Source organism: Anser anser, assembly GCF_964211835.1.
Source record: "Anser anser genome assembly, chromosome: 5".
Classification (NCBI taxonomy): Eukaryota; Metazoa; Chordata; class Aves; order Anseriformes; family Anatidae; genus Anser; species Anser anser.
Genome location: NC_139725.1, coordinates 62543172 through 62562185, shown reverse-complemented (window position 1 = coordinate 62562185; position 19014 = coordinate 62543172). Strand labels below are relative to the sequence as shown.

At 42.8% G+C, this 19014-nt stretch overlaps 1 long non-coding RNA gene across 4 annotated transcripts; it reads left to right on the top strand.

Moving 5' to 3' along the window:
- The first annotated feature begins 5659 nt into the window (after window positions 1-5659).
- LOC310900836 lies at window positions 5660-17246 on the top strand. Of its 4 annotated transcripts, XR_014585411.1 has the most exons (6): window positions 5660-5736; window positions 5901-6058; window positions 7819-7961; window positions 14265-14455; window positions 16331-16499; window positions 16700-17246. It is a non-coding gene; the product is annotated as an uncharacterized lncRNA (long non-coding RNA). The 4 variants fall into 4 exon arrangements; XR_014585412.1 differs by having other exon boundaries at window positions 16331-17246; XR_014585413.1 differs by lacking the exons at window positions 14265-14455; window positions 16331-16499; window positions 16700-17246 and adding an exon at window positions 8477-10828.
- Window positions 17247-19014: the final 1768 nt, after the last annotated feature.

Genomic DNA, 19014 nt, shown 5'->3' with positions numbered 1-19014 from the left:
GATAGCAGGCATCTGATTTATTTTTTTTTAAGGAAACATCTGGGTAGAGCTGTCTCTCTGAAGCGTTCACCCACTGTGGACTGCACTCTGCCAGCCCTGCTCCATGCTGCCATATAGTTTCCTTGCAGTATGTGTGCTAATTTAAGTTTTATAATAATGTATTGAAATGATAACAATATAGGTTATTATATATACTATTAATAATACTAAGTAATAACACTTGTGCCCTCCAGGCACTGCCCCCTCAGACGGGAGGCTGCAGCAGCAGAAGGCACGCACAAAATGGCTGCTGCTGCCCCCAGCCCTGATGGGAGGCCTCAGCACAGCCGCCTGACGGGGACAAGCCGTCAGCCAGGGCCTTTCCTCACCCAGGACAGCCCCCGGTGTGCAAGGAGCCGTGCTGACTGCAGGAGAAGGAGGGAGATAAGGACAGGAGAGGACCAGGCCGTGGCTGGGAGAACAGACTGCAATGGCGGGGGGCTGATGTCCCCATCTGCACAGGCACAAATCTGGCTTCTTCCATGGTACAGCCTCAGTGCCTCAGTTTCCCCACCTGTGAGGGGAATTATGTTACTTCCCAAGTATATGGAGGTCTGCAAGTGACAAATACAGCCCCAAAAGCACCACAGCGAGCAATGCATGGGCTGTCTCCCCATCTCTCTTCATTTTCGTGTCCCTCTCTTTTCTCTTCAGTTCAGCCATAGGAAACAAGTGGTAACGCTCCCCAAATGCAGGTGAAAGCAGTGAAATTAGGGCTGAATGCCTTTCTTTAATAAATAAATATATCTTCGCAACCCCATTCTCTGAATGGCACACAGTTACATCTGGCTGGTTTTGCTCATTTTCAGTTTAATGTAAATACCAGCCCTAGAAGTCATTTGGGTAGCATGCATATGCTAATAATTTGCAGCTAAGTTCTTTTTTTTTTTTTTTTACATTAAACAATAATATTGATATTTTCAAACGCTGCATGCCAAACACTGAAATTGAATTAAGCATTGTTTAAAATAACAATAATATAAATTTGTTTTAAATGAATTTAGTGTCATTTCATTGTTTGAAATGTAATGTGGGAAAATATTACTGCTGGGGCAAGAGTAAATATCTAAGTCTATTAATTTTATTGAAGGAGTGGATAGATCCACATGAACTATTTCTGTGTGTGTTTGGTTAATATTTTATTGAAAATTGGTGTTAGCTCTAACTAATGAAAATCCAAACTCACTTCACATATGAAGGTGTAAAATGCATCCAACAACTTAATAACCCATTAACTTCACTGGATGTTTTTAATGTTAAAATAGAAGAAAAAGAAAAGGAAAAAAAAAAAAAAGAAGAAGATAGGTGTCCCTAAGAGGTGTATAAAAAGCAGAAATCAGCCAATACACTCGACCCTTATACGGAATTAACAGGGAAGGAAAAGGAGAATATGAAACTGAGATTCCTCGTTTTCCAGTAGTTGACACTACCAGATGTTTGAAAGGAAGGAGCAAAAAAGACCTGGGTATGATACAAATGGGTACTTCTTAAATATAGTGCTTTTCATGCGTAGTGTTAGAGCATTTTGCAAATGGCAGTGCAGTTAGCTCCATTTTACAGGTGGTGAAACTGAGCACAGAGAAGGGGTGTTGTTTGCCTGGGCTCACCCTGTCAATGGCCAGGGGTAGAGACAGAAACAAATCCCCGTCTCTTGACAGCTAATCCAGTGCCTAAGCCAAGATGGTCTCCTGCTTCAGGAAAATGCTTCCTTTGTAGGTAGCACTTGAGCACATGTTAAAGTCAAGGGGACTTAAACGTCTGCTCGAAGTTAAGCCTATACTTAAGTACTTTCCAAACAGAGGGTAAACTTAAACCCATGTTAAAGCGCTTTCCTGAATCCAGGCAAAATCTGTCCAAAGCTCTTGATTCTTCTAACTGCCATAATTAATGGTGTGGAGAAGTTGAAATCTGGAGATTTCTGTCTCTTTCCATCTCTTGCTTTGTTTTGTTTTGTTTTGTTTTTTCCCCAGGTTTTTTAAAGAGAATAGGAGGTAAGTAGGCTGCTTTCATTTTTTTAGCACTCCTCCTAATTCTAGTTCTGCCTGTCCTTCTTATCTTGATGAAATTTTCAGTGTTTCTTTATTATTACTTTTTCATTGTGGATCCTGTTATGCTTGAGACTTCCATGCTTCTTTACGTAATTATCAAATCTCAAATCTGTGTAACATGAATAAATGTGTTTATTAGGCGAGGACCAAACTGCTTTAACAGCACAGTGAAAAATAACAGGAAGCCTAAAACACTATCATGTTAGGTTTGTTGACTTTAGCAAAAACACGTCCTCACTGCTGTGTGACTGTGTATTTCTGAAGTTATGAAATTGCAGTCATGGCAGATCAGAGCACGTATCTTGTTTGACAGAAGTGAGGATGAATATCAAAGTGGTATTCTTCCTTCCAGCAAATTAAAACTGCAGGGTTTTACGCAATGCTCCACTCAAGAATCCCATCAGAAGGCAACTCATTTCTGTGTAACACCGATAACAGTTCAGTCATGCCAGTGCAAACTTGAAGAGAGACATGTAGCTTCAATCACGCAGGCAGAGAATTTGATCTGTGGGATGATCATGGTGCAGAAGAGTTGTTACCTGCTAACCTAGGTTCAGAATTGCAGCTGGTGCTTGAGGTGTTGCCTAGCATCAGTTGATAACTACAAAAAGCAGGTCTATATATCAGAGCCCAGATAGGTGACGCTTCTCACGTTCCCTCTTACTGCAAAGCTACCTAGAGCTGTGAAGACAGTCTGTGTGTGCAGCCATTCAGGATTCATCTTGCCTATAATTGAGTAACTGTGAAGGGTGGAGGTAGTAACACTAGTGTAATACATGGAATTAATGGTGTCAGGCCTCCTGTAAGAAGGGCAAAGAGGGAGTCCCCAGAAACGGCCAGCAGTATCTCGTGTCGTTGTCTGAAGCAGGTAAAATTAGGAGGGCAGGACAGCTCAAAGGTTTGGAGATGTAAAATGATGGAGATTTCCTTTAAACAAGGTGTAGAAGTTATCTGGGATTTGTGTTGCTCAACAGAAAAAAACTGTCAGGAAGAGTTTTAGACCTCAGCAAATAAATAGTAGCCTTGAAACCCAGGGTATCTGGAGTAAAATGGAGTATACAGGGAATGGAAGAAAGGATAGATCAGGTAAAGAAGCCATGTCTTGAAGGTTAGGAGAGGAATGTCTAAAGTTAGGATGTGAAACTGAGAGGATCTTGTAAAGTAATGAAAAGAAACAATAAAAAGATCACTAGCCATATGAATGGAAAGAGAAAGAATGCAATAAGCATGGGTTAGGGGGTAGTGTGTGTCATCCAGACATTGAAGGGACGCTGTCTCAGCTGTCCTTAAGGATGAAGATGGCTAAAGGGAATAGGTGAATGGAACCGGGGAGGGTCACATGCAATGCAGAACTCAAACTGCTTCATGTGTTCAGGTCCGTAAGGATTAGATCAGGCCCAAAGAGAGACATGACACATGAGATCACTGTCCCCATAGCAAAGATACTAAATAAACCATTCAGAGCCTGAGTACTCTGCCCCGAGCGTTTGACTGAAGAGTAGTAAGCACAGTACCTGTAATAAAGGATGGAGCAGCTGTTGAAAAGTGATTAGGGAAACTCCTGGCCATATCTCAGTACTGAGCAACGCTTTAAGAACAGCTTTTGAAATAACTGAACACATAAAGGCACAGGAGAAGTGGGATAAATACAAGATGGGTTTGTGAATGATAGACTGTGCCAGGTTCCTTGGAGAGCTTTCACTGAACAGAAATCAAGGCCAGTGTGATGCCCCAGTCTAGCTGAGCTCCTCTTAAGCATTGAATATATTGTGCTGTACAGGGAATTTGTGACGGAGAAGACGAGGATTAAAACCTGTGTTCTGTTGTGGGGAAAGAGTGGTGTAAGAGGCACGGATGCAGATGTCTTGGGAAGGAGAAAAGGGAAAGTGGAAAGTGGTTTTGGAGCTGCTTGAGCTAATGAAGCACACTGCTGATAGAAAATTTGGGAGCGCTGTTGATTCAGATCAACTTAGAGAATTTGGGTATTGTGAAGTACGAAGTCAGTGCACATGGGACCCAATAACAGAAGTTGCTACCCTAAGGGACGGTCTCCTCAGCTTGGAAGACAGACGTAGTGAAAGCATTGGGAGCATTAAATGCTTTGGGAAGGAAGATGGACCACTCTGCAGCCTGGCTGTGAACAGAAAAACCACACTCCTAGAGTTTATGCATTTTATTGTACAACTACGGTAGTGTTAATATTGTTGTATGAGACACCAAGGAAAACCTGAGTGGGACAGTTGTGGTTACCCATGTTTAAGAATGGCAGGGTTACTGGGGTGACGATGGAAATGGAGAACCTATTTTATGAAAGAAGGCTGAAAGAGCAGGGCTTGTTCAGCCTAATAACATGAAGGCTGAGGAGAGATAGGCCTGCTCTCCAGAAATGCATCAGGGGGGTAAACACTAGGGAGGGATAAGAGCTATATAAGCTGAAATGCTGGCACAAGAACAAATAGGCAGGAACTGGCTCTGAATAAATCAAGGCTGGAAGTTAGAAGGAAGCTTTTTACTGTCAGAGGAAGGGGCTCTGCAACAGACCCCACCAGTGTAACAGGGACAAAAAACTCAATGGTTTTAAGGTGTTGTTTGATAAATGGATGAAATCTGTGCAGTTTTACTCTCCGTGATGTAAAGAACCAGACATGGTGACTTAGGATGGCCCTTCAAATTCAACAGTGATGTTAACATCCTAAGACATATAGAAGATAATGCATGGTACAATTGTTATGTTAGGCTCTCTGCACCTTTGGCAAACTCTGATTACCTGGCTACAGCAGCACAGGGGCAGGTGGAGAGGGGTAGGAATGAGATCTTGTTCACTGCTAAATCCAGTGTAACTACACACTTGGTCACTGAGAGCAGTAGTGCTTGTGCTGGACTCTAACCCGATATTTTTAATGTTCATCGGTACCAGCTTCCTGCGTCATGCTTAGTGCCCATCCTCAGATCTGTAACTCTTCCTGCGACTGGTTAGCAGGAACTGAAGCCCACCAGTTGGCAAAGCATCTGAAAATTGACTCCTGAAATACTGTATTCTGCTGGTAAGTCCAGCAGCTAATCTAAGCAGGGTAGAAATGGATGTTACCACAAAAGGCTGCAGCTAGATTGAGACATATTTAACTCCAAATTTCCCTGTACGCTACAGATGTTCCTAAGTACCCTATAGAGGTTTTCACCCCCTCAGAGACTGTTTTTCAGAGAAAACCCTCCTGAGCCTGCACAAGTTTTGCAATCTTTTGTATTCTAAAATGATCAGTTAAAACACAAAGTTTGCAGAAGGTGAAGATAATCTGATGCAAAGCACCTGAAGGTCACAGAGCCCGAATATAAGGTCACCAAGGCATCTCCAGGTTCATGTCATCAGGTGGAAGAATAATGATAGATGTGTTTTGACAATGTTTATGTTTAATTTAACAATTAACACTGGCCTCACCTATTGATCTTTAAGCAAACATTCGTTATGGTGCACAATGACATTGCAGTTAGCAACTTCGGATTGCATTAGTGGCAGTTTCAGCTGAGCTGCATTAAGAAATGCTAATTGCAACAGTCTTGAGGAAGGAAAACTGAAACAAAAGGGTATCTACACATCTTTGGTGAATGTTCCTGGTCTGGGCAGAGATGCCTTTAGCAGGGGCCTTAGAGGGTAAACAGCACTTTTCTCTTTCCCACTTGGGTGATATGTGTAGTTAAGTCTTATCTCATTGCTAGCTCTGAGTGAGATTGATCCTCTTTTAATTTACCAAACACGTCATTTAAACCACTTTCACACTAATGTGAACATTACCAATCTTAGCTTTCGTTATCCAGTGTACGGGAGTGAATGTTTGCTGGGAGAGAGCGCTGAGGACCCTGACCAGGCAAGCGCTGTAAGAAGCTCAAAGTACGATGTCCCTCAAGTCTATGGATGGAGCAGCACTATGCAGGGTCCTGCTCTCTTATTCCCAGTACTACAGGAGAGCTCAGAGGTGAGTCTGAAGCCACTTGCTGCTTCCATCCCCAAATGTGCGTGTCTGCCTCTTCCCTTGTGCCCACTCCTCCAGAGTCCTCGCAGCTCTGCAATGAATTGTAGCTCAACCCTGTGAATAATTGATTTCTGAGCATATCAACCAATATGAAGGGCAAGGAGGAAAAATGCAGCCCTGTCCTTTATTGACAGCAGTGCGCTCACAGATTGTTTTAAACCAGCCCTGAAGCCATACCTGGAGGCTGTGCTCTATGTGCTTCACAGCTTCAATGCAAGAGGAACTACCTGGGCAGATTTCGGGGGAAGTAAATTAGAGTTTGGCAAAGGGCAGGAGGAACTAAACTGCAGAACCAAGGTGATGCATCCAGTCATACGTGAAGTCGGTGGGGCAGGCAAGAGACAACCAGAGCCCACTGTTTAGCAGCCTCAGCTCGGTGAGAGTATCCTAAAAGCTTTAACCATTTAGAAAGTGATGTGCGTTGGTTATATCTGCTCTGGACTCATGATGGCTAGTGATTGAGTTAAGATTTCTTGGCAAGTTGCCTCTCATCAGAAGCACCACAGTGATAGTTTTTATGAAAGAAATGGAGCTTTACAAGATTGTGCAGAAGGCTTGCAGGTAGTGCAGTGATTGGGGAGCAGGACAACGTGTGGTAAATCAAAGGAACTGGCATTTGGACAGGCTGGAGGAGAAGGAGAGAAGCTAGAAAAAGGGAAGTCAAGTAGGTGAGAGGAGAGGTGATCAGAATGGGAATAGATATTTTAGCAAGGGAGTGACTGAGGAAAGGGCTAACTTGAAAACCTTCTCTGGAAGCTTCCTGATGTACTAGTTTTGTAGCCTTCTCCTGACCCTTTTTTTTTGTTGTTGTTGTGTCCTCAATTATTTGGGGTAAGCATTGTCCCTATCTTTGTTAGCTCATCTATACGTGCATGCAACCTAATGACATGGGTGAGCTACTTAATCCTAGTCTGTCGGTGTCATCCAGGATTAATTTACTCCCTGTTCAGCACTGACTGTCACTTGGATGAGTGTCTCCTGCACCATTTATTTCCTTCTGCTCTTTTCTTCCCCTTTGGCCGTGCCTTTGGCAAAGGGCCCTGCAGCTGAAATGCCCCCTGTGACATTCCTCCAGATTCCCCCATCCACGCTAAACAGTACAGACGTGCCTGCTTTGTCTGCTACCTCCATCTTAATGCTTTATCTGCTTACACAGTTAGTGTCTCCCCCCCTCCCCATTACTGACCTTGTGGATTAATGTATAGTACGGGACCGTAAGCTTTCTTGAAGGCTGGGTGAATTGTGTCCTCAGCTCCCCATCTGTCGCCATCGTCTCTTATTGCCTTCTGCACAGTGACACAGGCACAGCTGAGACTTCATAGGAAGCAGATGAAAGAGCTGGTTGGTGGTGGGTTTTTTTGTTGTTGTTTTTCTTTCCTCTTTCTTTGTTTTTGACCTGGAGTTTCCAGTTTGGCAACTGGTCTCTACTAGTGCCTTCCTTTTGGGTGTCTGGTTTAATCAAGGGATTGCAAAGTCTGAATATTAATCAACTCTATTTAAAGAGGTTAGAGGCAGGAGATGTATAACTGTGACAATGGAGAAATTTGGGTTTAATCATTGGTGTCCTGGTTGTGTGGCTGAAATGTAAAGGCTAAATATTTTGGAACAGAAGATAAGATGAGACTACAGGATGAATGAGCTTCATGTTCTGAGGATTTGGGGGTCTCCTCCACAGCTAAATTGCACAAATTTAAATTGCACAGGTATCAGGAGTCTGGGAAGCAAAGCCCATGCCTTGGCCAGATGCGACCCCCTAGTAACAAGGCACAGAAAACAAGCTCATCCTCTGGCAAGAAAGATGGAGCATCCCGTGGAATCACACTGTTAATTGCAACCAACAAAGCAGGTATCCCAGCACAGGGTGTCTTTTATAAGGGAAGGTTTGTGGGGTGGGGAAAAGCAGTTAGTGCCCAGACTCATGATCAAGGTCTCAAGAGAAGGCAGTCCTAAGGAGTGGCATTTATTCACGCAGCATGTGTGGGGCACTTTCTGGTGGTTTGTGGTTGGTTTTCCTGATGTCACTGTTTCTCCACGGAGCACTGGGTGAAGGTTTGTAGAAGGCTGGCCTCTCTCTTTCCTTTCCAGCCCTCACCAGTGAAAAGCTGCTTGAAAATACATTTAGCACTTTCCTTGCAGACAGCTTTGTAGCATGACTAGCATGTGCTTTGGTGCAGAGAATTACATGCTGCTCTTCCTGAATGTTAACTTTTCCATTTTGTTCTGCACATACATTGGTATTTGCCCCCTACACAAACACAATCCACAGCTCTACATGCTATCACCTGTCTATAAATTCCATAAGTGGGTTGTTCTCCCCAGGAACATTTGTTGTGTTATCGCATGTTTTGCCTCTTGAAATAGGCCGGGAAGTGATTTGCAATCATGGCTTCATCTGATTGAATGAAAATGGTAACAGAAGTGCCCAGGAGTCAGCCAAAGTGAGCCAGCGTCATCCAAACCTGGTACAAATTGCCCTGGTTCGTTTTGAAGCCCGGAGAGTTGAGGTGTGGTGGGAGTGTTGTCACTGCTAAGAGTTAGAAAATGCCATTAAAGCCATTAGGCAGACTGTGCTGCTAAGTGAAGGAGGTGCGAGGATTGAGTTCAAGCACCAAACTCCTTGTCATCCATCCCACTCACTGATTAAATATGTAATTCTGTGGACGGCTTCAGGCTCTCCAGTACCAGAAGGACACCAACTGGAGTGAGTCCAGCTGAGGCCATCAAGGTGACCAGGAGCCTGCAGCACAGGATGCGCACAGAGAGACTGGGAGTGCTGGGTTTGTCCAGCCAGAGGGAGGGAAAGCTGAAGGGAGATCTACAAGCTGGCTTCAATGAATTAATCATTATACAGAAGACAGAGCCAGATTATTCTTGGAGGTAAAGGACAAGAGGAAACAGTCACAAATTGTGTCATAGAAAATTCCAGTTAGGTATTAAGAAAAACTTCTCCACATGAGGGTACGCTGGAACAGGGGATCGGGAAGGTTGTGCGAGCTCCATAATTGCAGATGTACAACACTGGATGGATAAGTCCTTGAGGTACCTGATCCAAAACTTGAAGTTAGCCCTGCTTTGAGTGTGTGTATGGGATGGACTTTGAAAAGTCACTTCTTTCTTCTTCAGTTCTAATATTATCTCACTCCCTGCCTCTGTTCTGGAGTACTCAACTGTGTGCTTCCATGACCAGTGTGACAGAGGAGCCAGCTGTGTGCGTGGTGGAATACAGTTGGGCATCTATGTTTGAGAATAGCGTTTTGTCCCTGACCATCTTTTATTTTAGTTCAGGCACAGACGTAGAAAGCAATGGCTTTGTAATAAAGAAGTGACCTCTCAATAGAGATCTCTTACTGTTCGTTGAAAAACCGGATTTCTGTCCCATGGGAAATTCTGGTATTTTCATATTTGTTTTCATCTCAAATTGGAACACATAGTTCCTTAAAAAGAATTGATTTGCAAATGTCAGAGCATTTCATGTTGACATTTTGAGCTAAAATGAAAGAGTTTTGCTTGAATCAGGTCATCATTCACGTCTGCCTGAACAGCCCCATGCTCACGGGAGCTGTAGCTTTGCTTCCTGTGATCCCAGACAAACCCACCACTGCCTGAACTGTTTCTACCATAATGTGCCCTTATTTCTTCCAGCAGCTGAGTTGCTTGGAGGAATCGCAAGTCTCCCAGAGCGCAGTGTGCTGGCTCAAGCAGATGTAGAACAAAACAAGAACCATCGGTTTTCTCTTTGGAACGTTTCTGGGAAACATTTCTTCCCTGTGTGGGAAATCTTGTTTTGCACAAAATGTCACTTCCTGAAGGGAAAGTAGTTTGTTTTCCCTTTTTTCTAAGGGAAAATGTTCAGTCAGTGTAATATGCAAGAAATACGTTTGCACACAAGTGTATGAAGGTGTTTCTTTTCTACTTGAACAAATGTTGCAGCCACGTTCGTTTCCAACATGTGAGCTTAGACTTTTCTCCGTTCATTTCAGTGGAGCTAATCCAGCCACAGTGGCATAGATAGAACTAAATTTGGACCAAAGAGGAGACTTACTGTTTTTAATAATAACACAAGGATGGAGCCACAGCTGGTATGAAACCAGGAAATCAGTGGAATTTGGATGGCTTACACCTGCCAAGGATCAGCCCCAGAAATATTAATAGCTAACTACCTGTAGTGCTTACAAATGTACTTACAGTCCATCTCCAGTGCTGTCTTGGGAGAAGACAGCACATTTGCAGCCTTACTTAGTCTGGCAAGGAAGGTTTTTTGTGCTTTCTGCTCTGTTAGCAGCATCCATGGTAGATCTCCTCTCCTTCTCCTTTTCCTCCCAGCCAAGACTGTTTGTCTAAAGCCTCTGCAGTATCAACCTGCAGATCTTCTCTTGTTTCTGTGCTCTAAACCATGTACTTTGCAAAGTCAGTGTGAGCTGAATGCAAGCATCTGAGGACAGAATTTGGGCTTAAAATTTGTAGCCCATTAGGAGCATGCTAATTGCCTAGGGTGACACCCAGCTGACAGCTGGTTTGATGGTAACTACGTCCTCATTCCTGTTTAAAATTCTGTCTCCTAAATAAATGAGTGATGGGATCGATAGCCTTGCTCTGTTAACAGGAGTGCTGCGATGCACCACTGTGACTTTGACTTCACTATTTTCTTTGCCAACTAATTATGACAAAAATGACATATCAGGTGATCTTTGCTTGTTCCTGAGACACTTTTAACACCATCTCTTAGGCTCTTTTCCCAGAACCCATGGCTTTTGTCATTTGCTTCTCTGATTTCCTGTTCATTACATTTGTTGACAAGTGCTCAGATGAATTCATCTAAGTTGTGTCCTTGCTGTTTCCTCACCATTTCCTCTTGCATGCCAGGGTGGGTATTTAAATATATAGCTCACTTGATTGCTTGCACAAATGTTTGCTGATGAAGGTATCTACGCAGTGAGAAAATGTCAATCAACTTAATTGCATGTGCAAATTCCACTCTGCATGTGTAAATACAGGATCTGTGTGCAGTTGAAGTATCTATACTGAGAAATTGGACTTTGCTATCTTTTTAATACTTTCATTAAGAAAAGTTTTATTTTTGCCTTGTGATGTTTTTTGCCTTGTGATGTTTGGGCCTCACAGAGATTTGAAGCCCCCTAAAGGGGATCTGGTGAGCTCTGCTGTGGCTTGAGTTGCTTGCACACACACACACTCCCTGTGATGGAGATGACAGAAGGAAACATGTTGTCAGCCTGAGCGGCTTTGACTCTCGGTCCAGCATATTAGAAATAAAAGTTCAGCAGTACCTTAAATACAAAGCTTGCCTGGTTTTGTCCTGGCAAGCAGGGGTGCATGTTCCTTTCTGCCAGTGCTGTGATGGGTGACGTAACTGCCAGCAAAAATGGTGAGATGAATTAAAGCAGCAGCGATGTCTTCCCTTGGTGCAGCGAGGACAGGCAGGGCTGGGTGTCAGATCCGTTCACACAGCCTTGGGCTGTGAATATATGAAATGGACAGTTAGGAAGGGTCAATGTCACATTTACATCACTGAGAATAAACAACTAGGGGAAAAGCCCAGTTTGCTCAGTAAAAAGTGATAAGATGTGGATTGGGAGGCTCAGGGGAACAAAAGACCCACAGATCATTTGAAGCTGTACGTCCAGAAGAGAGAACATGTATTTTACTGGCCTGCTAAACATCAGAGACCTTCTATCTGTGTGTTCAAATCTCTGCATAGTTGGTTAACCTGGTCATCATGAAAGAAATGCAGTGAATTTCTCTCTTTGCAATCTCTGGATGAGATTTTCTTACTTTGCCGGAGCACTTTCCATGGGAACTTCTCTAATAAATCAAAGCAGACATCCCCCTAACTCTCTATCAGATAGGAGGCAGCACCACTTGCTTCAGAATAAGGTGAAGCAAATCCTGCAATGGGAAGCTAAGGAATAATTTGCTGCAGATAAAGTTACTTTGCTGAGAGGTTATCGTCAGCCACAAAGCAGGAGGCTTGCTATCTGATCCCAAGCAGCGTGAATCTTTACTTGCCACTCTGCAGGAGAATAAGATCTCCCCATTGTTCCTGGCCGTGGCTTCCAAAATCCATGATTTCTGCAGGATGGGTGCCCCCTGTCTCTAGGTGGAGCTGTATTTCACTGGTGTGCTGGGTACAGGACCCGCAATGCCAGACCCTCCCTTTCACAGCCTGTTGTCAGGAATATCACTATCTGCTGGCTGTTCTCCCTGGCCTTCTTTCTGTCTCTCCTTTTGCTTTCTCTAAGGATATTTATGTTAAAAAAAAATAGAAAAGGAAAAGAAAATGATTGTGTAACCCCCAGTACCGAAATCTGATTAGGAAAAGGCACAGTTTTTCAAAGAGCCCTGGGAGAGGTAGGGGCAAATTGTCTGTTATGAGTTACTCTGAAAGTTGTCATGCATTATGTTGCCATAAAATAACAATCAGGAGCTGGAAGTACATGGATTATTCCCATGAAAAGCCACTTCTCCCAAATGGCAGCCCCACATTAAACCAGTTGTGTACATAATGTTTCATTAGAAATAATATTGCTATTAACAGATGTCCATTTTCAGCACGGCAAACGTAGCTGGGATTTTATTGTTTCTCACTTCCACATAAATGGATCTTGCATGGCGGTAGCCATGAATATGAAAAGCTGAAATTAAACGTTCAGGTAATAAAGCTCGGGTTAGCCGTCTTCCCCAGAATTTTGTGTGCCTTCCAAAGAGCAGGCAAACACAAATGCCAAGTTTTAAAGTGCTAACCTGCTGCAGTTTTGGAGTTGTTTTCTGGGTTGTGTCTGCCTCATTTCCAGATCCATGCAAACAAACCTGCAGATTAGTGCGTGTGCTTGTGTGTGTGTGTGTGTGTGTGTGCGTGCACGAGTAACCCAATTTCTGCCTTTCTTACTTGGCCCAGATTAAAGGCCAAGCCCCGCAGTGTGGTGGTGAAACATCCAAGCTGGAGCGGGGGCTTAGCGTTTGCTGTATTTGATGTAACAGGTAGATAGAAATGTTTCCTCGCGGGAACAAGTTTGTTTGGTGCAGATCTCTCATTTTACTTATTTACTGATGGTCGCAGTCTTATTTTGATGCAAAACTCTGCCTGCCTCCCCCACCCCCCCTTCCCCTCCCGCCTTCCCTAGAAGTGACATGATCAAAAGCTATTTCTTCTTCAGAGTGATTTCCAGTAACCTCCGGAGCAGTTTTTTTAATTAAATAAACCTCATCTTGTCTAGCTTTCTGGTCAGCATTTTGAACCCCCTGCAGATGGGTCTGAAGGATTAACAGCAAATCCTCCTCGACCCAGCTCAAGCAGATGGGCGGCATGTGTCTGATAAATACTAGGACAAGGTCTGCTTCCTCGTGTTTCCAACAGATAGACGGTATACCCTGTAAATTAAATTTAAAATGGTGGCCCTTTCAACCCGTAGAATAGCAGAGGAAAAGGAATACAAATGATATGAATTTCCTATTTCTGGCACATTGTCACCTCGCGACCAGTGAGTCAAACATCACCTGTTGGGTGAGTGGCACCTCCGGGGAAGGCTGGGTCAGCAGTGTGCTGAACTTACTGCGAGCACAATGAGCCTGGCCCTGTGGCTGCTGCGTCTCCTTGCTGATGGCTTTTATTTGCATATCAGTTTGCAGGGCATCCTCTTTCCAAAGGGATGTCTCTGGCACTGGTGCCCATAGGGGCTGTTGCAATAGGAGGAGCAAGGTGCATTCCTCAGAGCAAGGGAGCTGTGTTCAGATACCCGAGAGTACGCTGGGATGCTGGGAGACCTTCCCCAGCTGTTCACTGTGATGGTCTGGAGTGGAAAACTCTGCTCCTGGGGGACAAAGGCAGACCTTAGAAATAGAGGGAGGTCTCTGTCTGAGCCCCGTTTGCTTTGACAGAGATCTTCCAGCTCCATGGGTTTGCCATTTCTTTAGTATGGCTATTTTCTAAAAATGAAGCAAACCCTTTCTTCTTCCTCCATGTTTTTATTTTTGATTTTTGGGGGGTTTATTTGTGTGTTTTGGTTGTTTTATGTGTGTGTGTGTGTGGTGTTTTTGTTTTGTTTGTTGTTTGTTTTTTTTTTTCATTAGAAGAGGAAAAGCGTAGGCATTTTTAGGTGCTTTGCTTTACTTCTTGCAACTTCTTGCCCCCTAGGATGGTGGTCACTCTGGAACTGCTCACAGACAGAAAGATTTGGCTATGCTTGCACCGTGCATGGCCACTTCCCGACAGCATTAGTGGAAACTGCCTTTCCCCGGTGACCTTGCTGCTAAGCTGGAGACTGCCAGGGACTGTCACCTCCAATGACACTGCTCAGAGGGTCCTTGTCAGAACAATTACCACTGGTATGTCATTATATCGTCTTGCAGAGCCTTAGGCTCATGAGGGAAGATAGCTCTGATGTTTGGGGTAAAAAATACTGTGTTGAGTGCCCAGATTTCAGGGATGTGACATCTCTGTAAAGTCAGTGACTCTGCATCTGTGCAAAACAGGTAAGGAGTTGGTGGGAGCAACGCAGAAGCAGCACATAAGGATGTCATCTGAAGGTTCACTTAAAACTGAAAATGGAGAGATTGGGTGTGAGGTTATCTCCATTAGAGACATCAATATGTAGTAAGGAGTGGGTTTTCCTTTTCTAAAACATCGGTTTTCTCTCTCAGATAATTTAGGCTATGATTTAAAGAAGAGAAAAACAACCAAGACTATTTGACAGTAGCAAGGAAATAAATCAGACTTTCTTCCCAGGGTATTCAAGAAGCTGCAGGGTTGTATCTTCTGGAGAGGCCTTTGTAGATAAGGCTTTGTGGGATGGATACTCTCTTGGAAGGGTGGTAGCAGTGGAAAAGTGGGAGAATTAAAAGGAAGGGTTTAAAATGCCACAACGCTTGTGGACTAAACGTTCAGCTGTTGGAAACCAGCTTACTGTTGACTGTGGGTGGACTTGCATTATGTTACACAGCTAAAAATCTGGTCCATGGAATCAGAAACAGCATAAAAGAAGGGAGGCGTCCAGCCTATCTTCTTGCTCCTGGGCAAGTTTTGATTGTCTTTGGACTCTGTTTTTGCTAGTTCTCATTTTTAATTATCTAAATGACACTTTCCACATTGTTTCTTTCAGCAAGATCAGTGTGGGCATAAAAAACACATTTCCTCATCCATTGCTCATCCCTCAGGATTGTAAAGTGCCAAGGTAGAAGCAATTTCTTTTTTGATACATGCCCATATCAGCTCACCTTTAATCCTTGTGATGAGAAATATTTAAACTTCTTAATGATGGCCTGAAAATTTGAGTGAATGAATAAGTGAGAAACAAAACCATTCGCTAACTTTCTTTTGCAAATAATCACAATGGTTTAGAAAATGAGTTAGCATTTTTTTGACTTTCCCAAAATATTTTCCTTTTCATCACTTCAGCTGTCCGTTTTATCTTATCTGCTTGCACAGCTATGATGTTGGACTTAGATAACTCCATGCCTTTTCATGGCTTAGCACAAGAAAGTTAAGATAAGTGGAAGTGGAATGGTATATTGTCAGATAATGTAGTGTCCCTGACAGCACATACCTGTCTACCCACCAAAGGTTTCCTCATTTGCCTATGGGATATAAGAATGTACTTTGAGCCAGAGGAGGCATTAAACCACACTGTTGCCGGGCAAAGCAGGGCTCAACTGTCAATTTTAAGAAGCACAGGTCTGGTATATTAGAGAACTTCTCAAAGAAAATCCTTTATTTTTTGTGGTAGGTGGAAAATTTCAGGTATAAAATGTCTGTGCAAAAGATTTGTTTGTAGCTGAGTATGTAGCAGTTGAACAATTTGCACTAACACTGTATCTTTCTTTTTTATCTTTTTTTTTTTTTCCATCAGAATTGCAGTTGTTCTTTATTTGTTTGTCTTTCCAATATTATTTCTTCTGGGTTTTGTTAAAAATCTGTAACAACAAAAATGTAGAGTGTTTCAGCTTTTAAGATTAAAGCTTGTTTCCTTTTACATGTAAAATACTTCTATCAACATATTCCTACTGAATTTAAAGAAGGTTAAAAATTACCGGTGCAGGAAAAAGTAGAGAAAACACCACCACCAGCCCACCCCCCAAATTTGTTTCTTTAGAAGTAAAAAAAAAAAAAAAAACAAAAAAAAACAGGTATCTGTCTTGATTTGTCTTTTCAAGCAAGTTTCTACGAGAGGTGTTTAAAGCTGCTCCCCTTTACCTTTCCCACAGCGTTTCCCTGGTGCCTGCTCAGGTTCATTGGCTGCACTCCGGAGAGTGAAAAGGCAACTACTCTTACCCCTCATTTAACTAAACCATGCCGAGAGAGAAAGAAGTGCCTCTCCTCTCTCCTCCCTGCTGTGACCGGTGGCCGAAGGGCAGGGAACACCTTGGGCAGCAGGTGAGCAGCTGGACGGAGCGCGGGGGGGGCACGTCCTGCACCTCTTCCCCCCGCAGGACCCCGCAGCGTGGGCGAGCCTTAGGGACAACTAGGAAGGACCGTGATTTATTCTCCGCTTTCAAGTGATACTGTGAACCTTTTGAAGCAAAGTGAGGTGGTTATTTTTTAGTTGTTTCCTTTCTTTTTTTTTTTTTTCCTAGGGATTCCCCAAGTGGATGGCTGTCAAAGATTTTAATATACTGCAGGCACAGCAGCTAATTCTCAAATCTCTTGCAGAAGGATTTTACAGAGGGAAGCTAGGATGCAAATCCTTTTGAAGGCTTTTTCCATTTTGAAACCTATAAATAGGAAAGTAGGGCAAAATGACTTTGACAAGTTTAGACCTCACCTTCTTTAATTACTCTCTTTGGATCAACAACCTGACTGCAAATGCTTATCTGCTCCAACATTACGCACAGGTTTGGAGTTTATTTTTTAAAAGCAGTGCATGACAGTTCTGCATAATATTTTTAATACCCTTGGCCACCAGAGATTTCCATATTCCAGTCAATCTTTAAATTTATAATTGATATAAATGGTGAACCAGGCTGATTGCCTATATTGTCGTTTCAGTGCAAAAAGTCTGTCCATTTATTGTTCTTTATGAATGTAAATTTTTGTGCTGCTGCCTTTTTTGCATTTCTTCTTCCTTCTTAATAAATGTGAAAATTTAAATGATTGTCTTGTTACCAGTCAGTAGCAATAACATCTAACATACATCACTAATAAAATAAATAATTAATAAATTAGTTATAAGAATGTCATTTTAATAGATGTTTAAAACAAAATATATATGGTTGCTCTCCTATAATGTATAATGTTGTTTTAATAAATAAAATAGATATTGCATATATATATATGAAGTGTAAAGAGGAGCATAGTTTGTGTTGCTTTACAGCGAGCACACATTAAAAATGACATAAGTATATTAAGTACTGGGTTTGATAATGATAGAAGCATCTGCCAAGAGACCTGAGTCTTGGATATAGTGCTTGTCTATACTTCTCTGTAGTAAGGGCTGTAAGCATGTTAGTGTGATATGGTACCACTCTGTGCCTCACTTATCATACCAATATACAGCCTCGATGGATATAGGAGAGACACTGACTGCAGGGGGGGAGGTTTGAGATGTGTGGAAGTTAGTCTGTGTGATGGATCCATCCATCCAAAACACCTCTCAAGATCTGCAGGGCTGGAGGATTGTTCCCTCTGTCCCACCCAGACAAAGACAAGCTTTATGGTAAGCCTAATGGTAGTGGTTTACCCTGGTTCTCAGTTACCTTTCAGCTTGGTGTGTTGCCAATCTCTCATGCATTGTGCTTCCTGTGCTTCTGTAGATGATTAATTTTGAGTCTGCCCTCTACACGTGCTACTACATCTCTTGTGCTTCCATCAGATCAAGACTGATGTGATCCTGTGATGGGCTGGGAACTTCTTCTTCCAGAAAAAAATGTACCTGACTCAGCAAGTTTCTAGTTCACCCATTGCACCATTTGAGTGAGTTACATCAAATCCTTGGTGAGTACTGGAGAAGCACAAAGAGGTAAATAGTAAATGAGCTTGTGCCATAAACTGTGAAAAAATGTATGCATGGTCTTTGGCCAGAGGCTTTTTACTGTGAATGCGCAGAGACTCTACATCTTGCCAGCAGAGGTGAGGGGGAAGAATTTGCAAGGTTAAGAGGAACATGCACTGCCAGCTATAATTCTACGCCATCCCATGCCATTATTCCATATAGTTTGAGAGTTTGACCACCAAGGTGAAATTATTTTGAATTCTTTGAGTGTTCCTCACACTTGGATCAATCACATTGAATTTGTTTACAGATATGCGAATAATATTGCTATTTACCTTCCATTCTTTAGAGGTTTCTAGTGCCAGCTACCACAGTCAAGGTATTAGAGAGCAAGCTCAGTCAGTATGTTTTACCACTCATGTGGTCCACTAAACATTGGCTGCCAAACTGTTTTTTAAGCTTCTGATACTATGTCCAATCACAGAGCATTAAGGCAGCTAGCTGGTTTTAAATCCAAGTATTTTAAAGGAAATACACAAATACAATTATTGACAGATATTTTCATTGGTGTTCTGCTTTTATTTCTTCAAATGTGCTGACTTTTAAAGCAAATGTTTTAGTTTATTATTTGCATCACAGCTCTGTATAACAGGAGCATTTTCTAGTAATCCATTATATAGTGACTGAGGATCTGGCCCAACTGCGGTAGGATCACATCATTGGTGTCTGCAGTCTGCTGTACCCAAAATGAACAGTGAAAACCGACTGGTTCAGATGAATTAGGCTGATTTTGAATCAGGCTATGAGATTTTCTAATTCTTCACCAGTGCCTTTATGTTAGAGCCCAGTGTGTTGAACGTGTGGCAGTCAGGAACCCCTCTTTGTCTGGGGGACTCTTGATCTTTCTCCTCAAGGCAGGCAAGTTAAGCACGGGTACTGGGGGTCCATGATGGAGCTTAA